The 15,562-nt window shown below is 38.2% G+C and overlaps 1 long non-coding RNA gene across 1 annotated transcript; it reads left to right on the top strand.

Annotated features, from left to right (window-relative positions):
- The first annotated feature begins 397 nt into the window (after positions 1-397).
- LOC107183622 lies at positions 398-14,859 on the top strand. The gene is made up of 3 exons (XR_001514405.1): positions 398-470; positions 9,920-9,922; positions 14,849-14,859. It is a non-coding gene; the product is annotated as an uncharacterized LOC107183622 (long non-coding RNA).
- Positions 14,860-15,562: the final 703 nt, after the last annotated feature.

Raw genomic sequence — 15,562 nt, 5'->3', positions numbered from 1 at the left:
CCCCACTCCTGTTCTCCACTGAGGCACCATGGCTGTCTGTCTCTGTAAGAAATGTGCCTCTGATTTGTCTTCATAGAAGAGAAACAGCATGTGGCCAGGTGGCTGCTGAATTTCCCCAGAGCAAACAGGATGTGGGGGTGGGGAGAGAGGATGAGAGCTCTACTTGTGGCTAATCCTAGGAAGCAAGGCGCCTGCCTCAACTAGACAGGAGGAGGCGGAGACAACTACAAAAGGCCTCAACCCAATTTTTTAAATGGCCCAATGGGAGACAGCAAGACCTAGGCGGCCTATTAGGAAATAGGTGACAAAATAGTACTTAGCCAATGAGGAACGGAAGGAAGGTCTAAATAAATAGGCATATTCCTGGTCTCATGTGTGTTCCTGTACAATGGGCGCCCGCTCTGGAGAGTATTAAAGTCTCATTTTCGCCATGCTTCTGTTCCCTAGTCCGTCATTTGAAATTTGGACAGGTGAGCCATTTCTCACAGTCTCTAATCTCTGGATTCAACTTTTCTGATATGTCTCATCTACATGTGTTATGTCCCACTCTGATATGGCAGAGTCCTGTCCTAAGGGCTAGTTTTCCCACCTTGATATGAAAATACATAAAAGTGGACATTCAGCAATGCAGCAACCCTAGTGGCTTTAATGGAATTTAGCAGTCAAGGCTTTCACTACCAAGCACACATACTATGTAAATGGTTACCTATTAGTAGCCTTTTTTTTTTCTTAAGGATTAAAATGGTCTCTATTTGCAGATGATGCAATTGTTTACCCAGAAATTCCCAAGGAATCTGTCAAAACCATTCCTAGAAATAATAAGTGAGTTCAGCAAAATTACAGGATACAAGACAAACATACAAAATCAATGGCATTTCTCTGTACCTAAAATTAGCACAAGAACACCAAAGTTAAAAATACAATACTATTGCCCGGCTGGTGTAGCTCAGTGATTGAGCATTGTCCCATGAACCAGGAGGTCACCAGTTCGATTCCTGGTCAGGGCATGTGCCTTGGTTGCAGGCTTGATCCCTAGGTAAAAAGGAAGTAGGCAGAAGGCAGCTGATTGATGTTTCTCATTGATGTTTCTATCTCTCTATCTCCCTTCCTATCTCTCTAAAAATAAAAGAGATAAAAATATATTTAAAAAATAAAATAAAAATACAATACTATTTACAATTACTTAAAAAAAAGGGAGAGAAAACTTCAAAATACCAATGAAGAAATCAAAGCAGATCCAAATAAGTGGAAAGGCATACTTAACAAATTAGCAATAAAATTCAAGACACATTTCAATTCTCTCCAAATTGATTTACAGTATTAATATAATTCCTACCAAAATTCAAGCACATAAGTTTGTAAGTGTATACAAGATCATTATTAAATTCACATGGAAAGGTAAAGGACTGAGAATAGCCAAAACAATCCTGAAAAAAAAAAAGTAGGAGGAATCAGTCCACCCAACACCAAGACTCACCACATAGCTACAGCAATTAAGTCTATGCAATATTGGTAGAGGAATAGACAGATAGACCAATGGAACAGGACAGAGGGCCCAGAAATAGATCCACAAAATATGCTTAACTGATTATTTTATTTTTATTGAGGTGAAATTCATGTACCATTAAACATTTTAAAATGAAACAAATTAGTGGCATTTAGTACTCTTACAATGTTGTGCATTGGCCACCTCTATCTAGTTCCAAAATATTTTTATCATTCCAAAATAAAAACCCATACCCATTAAGTAGCTACTCACCATTCCTCCCTCCAACCACCAATCTGCTTTCTTTCTGTTTTTAAAAAATTGATTTCAGAGAGGAAGGGAGAGGGGAGAGAGAGATAGAAACATCAATGTTGAGAGAGAATCATTGATAGACCGCCCCCCACTGGGGATCGTGCCCACAACCCGGGCATGTGCCCTTGACCATAATCCAAGCCAGGACCCTCAGTCAACAGGCCGATGCCCTATCCACTGAGCCAAACCAGCTAGGGTGGCTTGGGCTATTTAATTAACTCCCTACATCTCTGATTCTTCATTTATAGAATGGAGGCAATAATAGCACTTACTTTATGAAGTTTTTTGGTGAGGATTCAATGAGCTGCTTCAGGGAAGGAGCCTGGCTTACGTTATAAGCGCTCAGTAAATGTGAGCTATCTTTGTTATCACATCCACAGTCTTTGAAGCATACACTCTCAATTTCATAGAGCCGTTGGACTTGCTAACATGGTTTGATGACCAGACTACCTTGATATCATTGGAAACTTTTGGGTCTTGGAGCTCTCCTAATTTAATGACTGATGTGGTAGGAAGAGGACACAGTTAATGATTCCTTCTTAGCCTCAGGCCCTCTGTAAAGGGGACTGCCACTGAAGCCATCATTTTCTAATTTCCTGCCACATCATCTGGGAAAGCAGTAACTTATTACTCAGGAGAGATGGTATTTTTTTCAGGCAAAATCAAGCCATTCTGAGAGAGGGGAAATTACCCATATCTTCTTGTCTACTGACCTTTTGGGGGAAATTGCTGCTGTTTGCTTTCTTCTTTATTAAATGACAGAAAAATACTGTAAAAGCAATTAATGGAAGTATTTAATTCTAACTATATTAAAGCCAAATTTTCTGTCTCTATTGTAGTCAAAATGGCTGATCGAATTCTTGACAGTGTGACTAGGGATTTCCATGGCTACCATTTAGGAATAAGGGAGGAGATCAAGTTCTGGGCCATAGGTACTTTTCTGACTCATTGGGGACCCCAAGGAATCTGTTTGTGGGTGGCACCTTGTTGTGGCTCTCAGTCACCCAAGTCTAGAGCTCCAAATGCCCCTTTCTACCCAAGTTGGGGCCAATTGAGATTGGGGTGACTGCTTATAGCAAAAGGACCCCAGTGAATAATAATACCATAGATTGGATTATACTTTTCAGTTCATAAAATGTTTTTAATTACATTATTTTAATCATGTTATCACTCTAAGATAAATGATCTCCATTCTAAAGGCAAGGAAACAGGTTCAGAAAGTGAAATGATTTGATAGAGCCAAGTGGCAGAGCAGGGCCTGTACCATCCAACTCCAAGGCCAATGTCCATTCCTTTGGGCCATGATATGAGTCAGAACCTTCTTCCCAGAGTCTTCCCTGCCCGCTGTGGCAGGTTGGGTGGTTGGAGAGACTGAGGCTTTACCTGTGTCCTCATTGGAAGATGTGATAGAGAACAAGATACAACTTTATGTATTTTCATGAATGACTCAGTTGCCAGGATGGGGGACCAATACTTTGTAGAAAAAAATAAACATTGTAGTCCTAGCCAGTTTGGCTCAGCGGATAGAGCGTCAGCCTACAGACTGAAGGATCCCGGGTTCTATTCCGGTCAAGGGCACATACCTCTGTTGCAGGCTCCTCCCCAGCCCGGGTCCTAGTCAGGTCTCATGCAGGAGGCAACCAATTGATGTGTTTCTCTCACATAGATATTTCTCCCTGTTTTTCCCCTCTCTCTTCCACTCTCTCTAAAAAGCAATGGAAAAATATCCTCAAGTGAGGATTAAAAAATAATACACATTGTATTTCTTCCATGAGTCCTGATTCTTTTCTTGCTGAAGTGTGAGGCTCCTCACCAGTTGCAGTAACGAAAGACACGCTCTTATTGCATATAATAACACAACCCTTCCACGGCATTTTTCCAACTGTACTGATTATTTCCCATTATGAATTTATTCTTTTCTGAGCCATTTCCTTAAAAAGCTTCTGCAATTTCATTCCCAATTATATTATTATAAGAAGTGGCTCTCCAGTAGCACAATTAATTGAGTGGGGCTGTGTCATTTTGACCTCTCACATAAAGAAAGCATCCGTCAATGTTTGTTTAGGATGAAAGAACTGGTTGTTGACTGGAGTTGGAGGGACTGCATGAGTATCCTAGATCTTTAATTATGATGAAATCACATAATTATTTTCCAATTGTAGAATTATCTCCCTTTTGTACGTGCTACTTCAAGTCTGCCACTAAGCATTTTTTCCCCTGGAAACTTTCCTGACTCTCCTGCTCCCTTTCATTTCCATCATAATCCCATAATAATCAATGCACATTTCAAGTTTTTATTTTTATTTATATATATTTTTATTGATTTCAGAGAAGAAGGGAGAGGGAGAGATAGAAACATCAATGATGAGAGAGAATCATTGATCAGCTGCCTCCTGCATGCCCCACAATGGGGATAGAGCCAGCAACCCGGGCATGTGTTCTGACCGGGAATCAAACTGTGACTTCCTGGTTCATAGGTCGATGCTCAACCTCTGAGCCACACTGGCCAGGCTCAATGGCCATTTTAGATCCACAGTGCATCTCTTGCCTCCTTTCTGGATTTTTAGTTTCTTGACTTTAATTCCAATGCATCCTACACATAGCAGCATGAATACTTTTTTCAGCTTTTATTTGTATTAGGCCATTCCCATTCTATGAAGCCCAGAATAACTATCAATCACCTCTTGAATAAAATTAACTCTCATTATATATTCTAAAGTCCTCAGTCTGTAAGCTCCTCCACTTAATGCCCCCCTTGCCCTCCCCACTACACTTGGATGTCCTACTCCAGCTACATAAACCCACCTACACTCCCCACCTCTAGTGCACATTTATACCTACCTATTAACCCATGAACCTCTGAATATCCCACCTCTCCTTTTCAGAATGCTTCTCCTCTTCAATACAAAAAATAAAAATTGGATTAACTTTAACTCAGTGTTAATCAAATTTATTTTACAAGGGAACGCTGGATAGATTCTGTCTACCCTTTGCTCTTCTAGGTCCACCCTCAACCCTCTTCTACTCTGCTACATGCTCATGAGGGAAGCTGATCTAAATGAACGATATCAACAGGTCTGCATTAGACACTGTCATGATTAGTTTTGTGTGTCAGCTTGGCTGGGCTATATTACCCAGGCACGTGGACTTGACAATTATAAAATGCTTCTGCACATTTTATCTCATTTGATCCTCTCAACAATCCTGTGAGATGGGCAATTATCTTGTGTCACAGATAATCAAGGAGATGAGCAAATAAGCAGAGATGTTCAGAGACTCCAGAGAAATTTGTCTAATTAAAGTGGAAAGTTCTCATCTGAGGATATTTTTTTCCATTGATTTTCAGAGAGAGAGTGGGAGGGGCTGACAGTCTAACCACTGAGCAACACTGGCCAGGGCTAAAGTGGAGAGTTCTTGATGAACATTAGGGAGGAATAAGGTTTCCTTCCATAGGTCAGGCAGGGCCAAATTATTTGTAATTCTGATGGTGGAGGTGATGAGTTTGATTTGATTCAAGAGGCTGCAGAAAACTTTTGAAGGATTATTTTAAAATCTTTTAATTGACTATATGAGTAATGCATGTTCAAGGTAGAATATTTAGGAAAACAAAGTATAAAGAAGAAAAACATTGTTCATAGTTTTATCACCAAGTGATATCCTGTTTTTTTCCTCTTAAAACTTGAGATTGATCAACATTCATAATATTGTGCAATGTTTTATTCATCAGACTCAGTTTCTTAACCGTGATACTGTTGACATTTGGGCAGGAAAATGCTTTATTGTTGGGTAGAGGGTTGTCTGTGTAGTGTAGGGTGTTCAGCAGCCTCCCTGGCTTCTACCCCCTAAATGCCAGTAGCACCCCTCCCCCCAGTTGTGACAACCAAAAATGTCTCCAGACATTGCCAAATGTCTTTTGGTGGGCAGAATTATCCCCAGTTGAGAATCTCTGATATAACTTCATACTGTGAGCATTTTCTCCTATATCATTAATAATCATTGAAACATCCATGTGATTGGTGTACCATACTTTCTTCACTCATGTTTTTTTCTGTTGGCTGTTTAGTCTAAATATATATCTATATACATTTTGCCATCACGAATAACACAATAATGATGAAATCTCTATCTCCTTAGCACCAATTATATATATATATATATATATTTCAGAGAGGAAGGGAGAAGGTAGAGATATGGAAACATAAATGATGAGAATCATTGATCAGCTGCCTTCTGCATGCTCCACTTTAGGGACTGAGCCTGCAACCCGGGCATATGTCCTGACCAGGAATTGAACCATGACCTCCTGGTTCATAGGTCGATGCTCAACCACTGAGCCATGCTGGCCGGGCCTTAGAACCAATTCTAAAAGTGCATTTCTGAGTCAAAGGGCATGGACATTTCAGGACTTCTGGTATATTTTTCTGAAAAATTGCCTTCTAGGATGGTTATATACTAGTAAATATACACATCTATTAGCCAGTGTTCCCATTTTATCAACCCTCATAAGCACTGAGCATTATCCTTAGAAACACTCCTAGTACATTTACAAATAAAAAAAAGGTACTCTGATATTTTAATTTGTACCTTTTTATCTTTAATAAAGTTTTTTCATGTGTGGCTTAGAAATTTGTTTACTTCCTTTTATTTAACTTATCAATTCTTTTTATTTTATTTGTTTAAAAATTGTTTACTTTGTCTTACCTAATTTGTAAATTGTTGAATGTTTCAATCATTAAGAAGGCAGTTTAGAAAAAACATCAGCTGGCCTGTGTTTGGAAGGACTATATTGATTTTGATTTCTTTTTCTCAGGGGTATTGTTTTCCCAATTTTCAGCTCAGATTCCATTTCCTGACTATGTCACAAAGTCATTCAACATTGCAAAGGAAATCTAACTTATTCCTTAAAAGAAAAGCATGGAGAGAAAGTTGCAAACAGGTGTTCAATTTTCTAGTTTATAACCCCTAAGTCACACTTTATTTAGCTGAGTCTGCCAGTATTTTCTCATTACTATGACAAAATAGATTGCCACGCACTGTTGTGCTCTCCTGGAGATAGAAGACAAGAACTGGAATCCAGACCCAGCCCTTCCCCCAACTACTTCTGTGATCTTGGGCAAATTGCTCCATCTTCCTGAACCCAGCTCCCCTTATTTGTAAAATAATGTGGTGACTGAAGCTGATCTCTCAAGCATGTTAGAATTCTACAAATTTGTGTTCATTGGAGGGGAAGAAAATAAATAACTCAGCAGCAACAACTTGGAGTTTTGCTTTGGGTTGGTAAAGAGGAGGGATGCAATTCTAAAATAATGTAATAACAAATGGCAAAACGCAGCACTTGTATTTGTATTCCAGTTATTAATGAACTTCACTTCTGTTACATTTTACTATTCTGGAGCCCTTTTTGTTCACCAACAGTGGGAATTTTCCCAAAGTGCTGAATGTTCCAAGGGCAGAGGTAGAATATTTACATAGTGCTGTTGTGTAGGCAGGAAAAGCCACAAAATTGGCTTTGCCAGTGATATAATATATATCATTGTTATTGTTACTGGACTGAAGGCATCTGCTTGCTTGGATGCATCATAGCCCAATAAAACACCAGCAAGAGTTTGCAGCCAAGAAAGTAAGGATTTATTAAGGAGATGGCACCATCCCTGGCGTCATAGGTAGCTAATGCTCAAAGACCTGACTTTCTGATGGCTTCCAAGGGATGGATTATATAGGGGGAAAAAATCATTAATCATGGTGACTAATAGAGTTAGGGTAGTGGTCAAGTTCGTGGTCTCTACTGATTGGTCAGTGCTAGGGCAGGCCGTATCTAATCAGTGCATCTGGCCCTGAGGTCAACCATGGCGTTGCTTCATCTGGTTTTGCTGCTTTTCTGGGCCTGGAGCTGAAACACAACTGAGGCCTAGGTGTTATCTCTAGTTTGACCAGAACTCTGTCTCTGTGGTCAGCAGACTTGTAGGGGGTGGGGGGTGGATTATTCAGGGGAAAAGTCATTAACCATGGCGACTAAAAGAGTTAGGGTTGTAGTCTCTACTGATTGGTTGGTGCCAGGATATGGGTAATTGATCACTGCATTCAGTCCTCATATCAGCCATGGAGTTGCTCTATCCAACTTCACAAGGATTTGTTCTGTGGGGTCATTCCACTTTCCTGTTCCAGAGCTAAAACACCAATAGACCCAGGGGCTTGTTCCTAAGACTATTGGATGCTGACCAGAACCTCACTGTCCTGATGGCCTAATGATTTATTTAGCAAGGGAGAGGGAGGTGGGTGAGTCAGGTACTAGGTGTGGCCAGTCTGAGTCAGAGGAAAAAAGTCAAAATAAAAGATTTTGATTAAAGAAAAGAAGGTTCCTGTGCTATTATATTATATAGATGTTACAATGAAAATATTATGTAATACACATAAAATATAACAAATATATTGTCTTATATGTACATCTATATCCATCCATCCATCCATCCATCCATCCATCCATCCATCCATCCATCCATCTATCTGCTTATTGAGTGTCTTCCCCACTGGAATGGAAATTCCATGAGAGGAGAGACTTTGGGATCCTCAGCACATAAGACAGTGTCCAGCACATGGTATCTGCTCAGTAGGTAACTGAAGAACAGATGCAAAAAGAATAAGTATGTTACAATTTTGTTTATCAGTTATACCTCAATAAAACTGGAAAAAAATGAATTGGTGAATTGGATATCTTTGCAGCACGTACAAATATAACACGACTATAACTTACTCAGAGTCACAAGCGCTTCCTGCTTATAGTTTTGTGTCCATGGAGCTTGAACCCTAATCATGTTTCTCAAAATGTGACCCCTGCAAAGAACCCCAGCATTTGTAGCTATTTTTGATTTAACTAAAAGAATGAGATCAATCATATTTGCGAATGGTTGACTTAATGAATGAACGGAGAAATGAAACAAGTGAGCTCACACATAGGTAAAATGAACTTGGCTAAAAAGAAATAATTTTAAAGAAGAGTTTGGGCTGATCACATTGTAAGCTATAAAAATGTCAAATCACTATATTGTGATTTAACACCGAAACTCATATAACCAATATAATATTGCATACCAATTATACTTAAATGAAAGATTTTAAAAAGAAGAGTTTGGATTATATAATTTTCCTCTGCCATCATTCAAATGTTTTTTTTTAAGTGTTTTTATGAAGACAATTTTGGAAATAAGCACTTAACAATATGATTATCATTTATTAGTACAGAAATTCATGAAAACAAATGCAGTCAAATTTTTTTATTACTTAGGATATATTAATGCATGTTTACGCATACAGTAATAAGGATGACGAAACTACAGATATAAATATCTATAATAATAAAAGCATAATATGCTAATTAGACCGGATGGTCTTCTGGTTGAAGCCGGGGCTGTGAGAGCCGAGGCAAGCTGCCGCGGCTGCAAAAGCCAAGCCCCTTGCACGGATTTCGTGCATCGGGTCTCTAGTATAAATATAATTGTAGCTATAGATATAGATATAGGAGAGGGAGCTCAGTTGAGGACTGAATAACAATGAGAACCATTGGACTCTATTTGCTGTCTCACTTGTAAAATGAGAATGAAAATTCTGTCAAAGATGGTAAAGGAATAGCTATGATTGCAATGATTGCAAGTCATTTGCAAAATACAAAGAGATTTTGTGAAATTATCATTGCAGCAGCAAGCAGTTTCAAACTTATGTCAGAGAACTCCATTTTGCTATGAAGTTGTAGACAAGCAATTGTAAAGAGCATCCTATTTAGGCACTATGTAATTATGTGTAAAATTTGTTTCAGAAGTTCAGTAAGGCTGATGCCTTTGAGGCATAGGGCCATAAGTTTGCTAACTGTTTTCAAATGGACAGTCAAGGTGTGTGGGCAGTCAAATAAATACTCAAAAGTAGTAAGATAAAGGATAATTAATTTGAATTTCACACTCTCTTCAGAGACAAACTTCTTCAGTCCCTAAACATGTTACTACTTCTTAAAATGAATTACCATTTTCTCTGGTAACTGAAGGCAATTTGCAGCATTTAATAAGCATTCACAATGTGCATTTGGCATTGAGCTTGTATTTAAGATTTATTCCTCCAAAAGCTTTCATTCAGCCTGTTTTGAGGTTCTAATGACTACATTGACTGTGTCTAATTAATTGCAGCAGAGACTAGTGAGCCATTCACCACACTTGTTTACTTTCTGCCTAGACACACAGCCGGACTAGGTTTCCCAGATTGCAGTTAGGTACAGTTAGGTGTGACTGAGGGCTGGCCAGTGGAATGTAGGTGGAAACTATGTGGGTCACTTTCAGGCTTGACGCATTATGACTTCCCATGTGATCCTCCACTCTAAGGTGTCGAAGTCTTTGTCAGCCTGAACCCCTGAGAGACTCTATGGAGCAGATACCCAACCCACATCCCTAACCTCTAGCTGACTGGACTTTATTTGATCAGCTTTGATTGTTTAAACCATTGCAATTCCAGGGCAACTAGCATTATCATAACTAACATATAGGATGGAGACTGAAAACACTCTGGAACAGAAGCAACAGAAACACATAAGTGATCATTACAATTGTAAAAATAGAAACAACAAAGGTATGAAAGCATGCTTGACCTCTCCCACTGTAGTGATTTAGGCCAGTCTATTTTCAAAATATTTCAAAATATTATGCAGCAGTTGCCCACACGCTGGGAAATAATTGAAGTGGGGCCTTAATAAGATCTGATTCTTAAAAAAATTCAGCTAAAACACCTTTAATGAAGAAGAATACTTCCCTATTTATACTTCAAGCAAGAGGTTTTATTGCCTTTTTTTTTTTTTTTTACTTATTGTAGTAACTTATTAAAGTTGGGGGTGTGGGGAAAGGAAAGAGAAAGAAAGGAGACATCTAAGGGAATAGCTATTGGCTTTCTCTAAGTGGATTTTCTGGTTCAGGATTTGATCCAAATAAAGTTGGAGGGGTCTTGCTGGGTATGAGCACTCTGGAAAGAGGCACTGTGCTAGCCTAGATCAAATATCCTTAGCAACCATTACAAGAAGAACCCTTGGGCACTCCAGAGTGAGAAATCCTTCCTTGAGTATCATAAAAATGCAGCATAGTGAGAAGGAGTGAGAAATATAATTAACAGAATGATGTAACATCAAAACCTGCACCCTGAAGCTATTGGGCAACAAAGAAGAGAAAAAATAAGATGTTTTGTGTTGAGTGAAAATTGAGCATTTCTTCTGCCCTCTTATGATAGCATCAAAGCTTCTCTTATTTTAATACAGAATTTGCAACCATAGTAAAACAAAGACTTATATTTTTGATATTTATTTTATATATTTAAATGCCATTTAACAAAGAAAAATCAACCAAAAAAATGAGATCGCGTGTCACCTCTGACATAGGTTCGCCCTCACTGGCCTAAGCCATCAATCAGACTTCCCCTGATAGCTCCCAGACTGCAAGAGGGCGCAGGCTGGGCTGACCACTGCCTCCCCCCCCCCAGGTGCACAAATTGTGCACCAGGCCTCTAGTTATATTAGAAAGCTCTGCGGGAACATGAATCATACAATTGTAACTGGTTTAACCATGTATCTTGTAGTCCAAATCAGGAAGAGAGGAAGGTCTAAAATAAATAAAATGTTTATTTATTGACCAACGATTTGGTTTTGTTATACTGAGGGATCCAAAAATAGTTTTCTTAGAAATAAAATCTTTCAAAAATAAAAGTAATGTATATGTATATATATTAATACAAAATGAAAACATTTGCATATTGATAATTTTGACATTAGAAATAACAGACACAGCAATCATTCTTGCATATATTTACATATTTTAAAATTGAGGTATAGTTGACATATAACATATTTGTTTCAGGTGCACAACATAATGATTCAATATTTATAATTTACACATTTTTATTAGTTTCTTAGCTATAACTCTTCTCTAAGACTGTGCCACTGATGCTTATCTAAAATGTATTTTAACATGATTTTATTGTTTTTTATTATTTTTTCATAAAATTGGCTATAATTTTCTTTAAGTTTGCATTTATGTGGTTGATAACTTGAGATTGTTGGCACATCAATCAACTCAATCTTTCGACCATAATATTTTTAATTGCCAATTTATCCTATAGATTCTAAGCAAATTCTGCTAAATAGGCAAATTCTCATCTCTATTTTTGTGAATATTGAAATGTATACATATTTAAATGCAAGTAATTTTTGACAGGTGCTATCATTTTGCCTCCAGATATTTTCGTTTTCTTTCTTCTTTTTTTAAAAATTTTTAAATTAATTTTCAGTGAGGAATGGAAAGGGAGAGAAAGAGATAGAAACATCAATGATGAGAGAGAGTCACTGATCAGTTGCCTCCTGCACACCCCACAGCGAAGACTGAGCCTGCAATCCAGGCATGTGCCCCAACCAAGAATCGAATCCTGACCTTTTGGTTCATAGATTGATGCTCAACCATTGAGCCACACTGGCTGGGCACTTCCAGGTATTTTCAACAAATATTTTATAAGACAAAACTTATCTTAAAAATTGTCTATTTTTTATGATTCTTTTGCAATGTCACCAAATTTAGATGCTGCAACATCATAAGCTTTATCAATTTGAATGCATTTACTGAAGAATATATGGATTTACCCAATTAATAATAGGAGTGCCATCCAAAGGGTCTTACCACAGCAAGCAATCCCAAACACAATAATATAATCTCAAAATTAAGTAATGTACACGATTTGAGGTTCTCTCTCTCTCTCTCTCTCTCTCTGGTTTCCTTCTTGCATTTGTATATATATGTATTAATGACTTCTGTCTGCAGGCTTTATTTTAATCACTTTTCAATTTGTTAAAAACTTAAATATTTTGATTCTCCATTTGCGGAATACTTTGACTAACGATTTTCAATAGAATTTTGGAAAAATGCAACCAAAATTTAGAGAACTTTTTTCACACTCACAAATATCTTATACCATTGGAAGACTCAAAAGCTCAAACACTTCTCTAAAATCTGATGGATGAGGGTAGCAAAGAAAGAATGTATTGCCGTGATGATTATTATGCTTATTTTTGTGTTCAACATTGTCACAAAATTTTTGTAGTTCAATTACTCTGTGTATATATAGAAACATATTTGAAGTTTTGACAGCTACAGCTTCTATTTTGGTTAGTGGAATACTCCTGCTTGTTTCAGCACAATCATGAATAATGTATGTAGCAAACCAATTCCAAGAACTTATTTTCTCCATAGGTTTCTTAATGAGATAATGTCATTATTTGTACCACATCACTGTCCTCCATGAAATAAAAAAGTGCATGTTTCATATAAAAACAAGTACCTTAATCTGACATATTAAACTTTATAACTGAATTTGTAATAGCATTTATATCAGATGTTTCACTTTCAGCTTTACTTTGATTTCATGAAGTGGATGGAACAATGAAATCATAATTGGTATTAACTGATTTTCCATTTGAAACATCTGAAATCATTGATATAAACTTAGCATCATTTAACTGTAAAGTTCTGTTCTGCTAATTGACCCATCACATTAGCTGCAATGTTATGTGCACCAGAACATTTGGAATGGAAAATCAAAATAAAGAGTAGACATTTGGTCAAAATGAATAGCTTTGCTGCATACAGTGTTACGTGTTCATACCTTGAGCAGATGCTTGTGTTAAATTATTTTCTTTAGCTACAGACTTTTTAAAATAATGCATTTTGAAGCAGATAACGGTGCTTTTAGTAGTTGGACTTCTGGTTTTCAGGATCCTTATTGTAGATGCTAAATGCTAATAAATATTTTGTGCAAATTTTACAATCATCAATACCTTTCTTGAGGAAAGAAAGTTCAGTACTTATTTTTTTTTTTGCAGCAAAGGGGATGCCATTCTTTGTTTTTGTTTTTTAAATATATTTTTAATTGATTTCAGAGAGGAAGGGAGAGGGAGAGAGAGAGAAACAACGATGAGAAAGAATCATTGATCAGCTGCCTCCTGCATGCCCCACACTGGGGATGATGCCGGCAACTCAGGCATGTGCCCTGACCAGGAATTGACGCATGACCTCCTGGTTCATAGGGTGGTGCTCAACCACTGAGCAACACCGGCTGGGTAGTACTTAATTTTTTGGTAAACATGTACTTTTTGTGAACTCACTGCTACGGAAGAATTAATTGCAAAGTAAAAAAAAAATCTTTGCCAAACAATAAAATAAATAAATGGTTGAGATTTACTCCTTACCATAAATGGCAAGAGCACTATAAAAAGAGCATTCACATTACTCTCCACATGGTCTACAGAAGGATTATTGGCCAGTTTCTATTTCCCACACAAATTTCACCTATCTTAACCTTAATTTTCTTGTGTTCCCACCAGCACCACTAACTGGAGACCTGTCTCATTTGTGTATTTCTCAGGCTAATAAGGGAGTGAGATGTGGGACTAGATGGCTCACCATTTGACTAGCAGGGTCAGCAGCATCAAATACTTGGCCTGGCCGAAACCGGTTTGGCTCAGTGGATAGAGCGTCGGCCTGCGGACTGAAAGGTCCCAGGTTCGATTCCGGTCAAGGGCATGTACCTGGGTTGCGGGCACATCCCCAGTAGGCGATGTGCAGGAGGCAGCTGATCGATGTTTCTCTCTCATCGATGTTTCCAACTCTCTATCTCTCTCCCTTCCTCTCTATAAAAAATCAATAAAATATATTAAAAAAAAAATACTTGGCCTGCCACCACCACCCAGTTCTGCAAGGGGTTAGCTGTCTGAGGGAGATTGTTTGCAAAGAAGCCACATCTTTGCACTTTTCCCGTCACCAGACTTGCTTTGACCAATATCAAGTAGTGGAAGCATCCTTGTAGGATTTTGAATAAAGGTGTCAAGGCACTTTATAGCTTTCTCTTTCACTCTATTTCCTGCCCTGAGATCACCATGGCCAGGCTAACTTCCTTGTGGATGAGAGCCACATAATGAGAGCGAGGACCAGGTGTCAGCCAGTACCAATTGTCAGACATGTGAGTGAGACCATCTTAGGCTAGCAGTTTAAGGCCCTTTCTGGGGGTCCCTGAGGTCACAACTATTTTCATAATAATACTAAGACATGTGCCTTCTTTGCTCATTTTTCCCCAAGTGTACATTAGAGTTTTTCAAAGGCTACATGATGTTTGATGACATCATTGCTCTGTTGGTTCATAGAAAATGTGTGCTTATGTATCCTGGTTTTTATTTTATTTTATTAAAATATTTTTAATTGATTTCAGAGAGGAAGAGAGAGGGGGAGAGAGAGAGAGAGAAACATCAATGATGAGAGAGAATCATTGATTGGCTGCCCTCTGCACGCCCCCTATTGGGGATCGAGCCCACAACCTGGATGTGCCCTTGGCCCAAATTGAACCAGGGACCCTTTGGTCCGCAGGCCGATGCTCTATCCACTGAGCTAGACTGGCTAGGGCATTATAACCTTTTTTAAAATTCAGATACAGGGAAAGCACATAGCACTTACTTTGCAAAAGCTACGCTCTCTCATACAGGCCTTCAATTGAATAGTCTGGGGAGGTGAGGCATGGATTTTCTGCTGGCAGCTCCGTAGAATTTTAGTAGTTGGTGATAAAACTTAGCTAAGTTTTCACCAAATATACATAGGTGAATAAAAATGGAGCATGTGAAAGAAAACATTGACAATAGTCGGAGCATTGCTTTCTTGTCTTTCAATTTCCTTTTTACTTAGAGTGGTGGGTGCCCTCACTGCTCTA

The sequence above is a fragment of the Myotis davidii genome, unplaced genomic scaffold (assembly GCF_000327345.1).
Source record: "Myotis davidii unplaced genomic scaffold, ASM32734v1 scaffold1282, whole genome shotgun sequence".
Classification (NCBI taxonomy): Eukaryota; Metazoa; Chordata; class Mammalia; order Chiroptera; family Vespertilionidae; genus Myotis; species Myotis davidii.
This window is presented reverse-complemented; position numbering and strand designations above follow the sequence as displayed.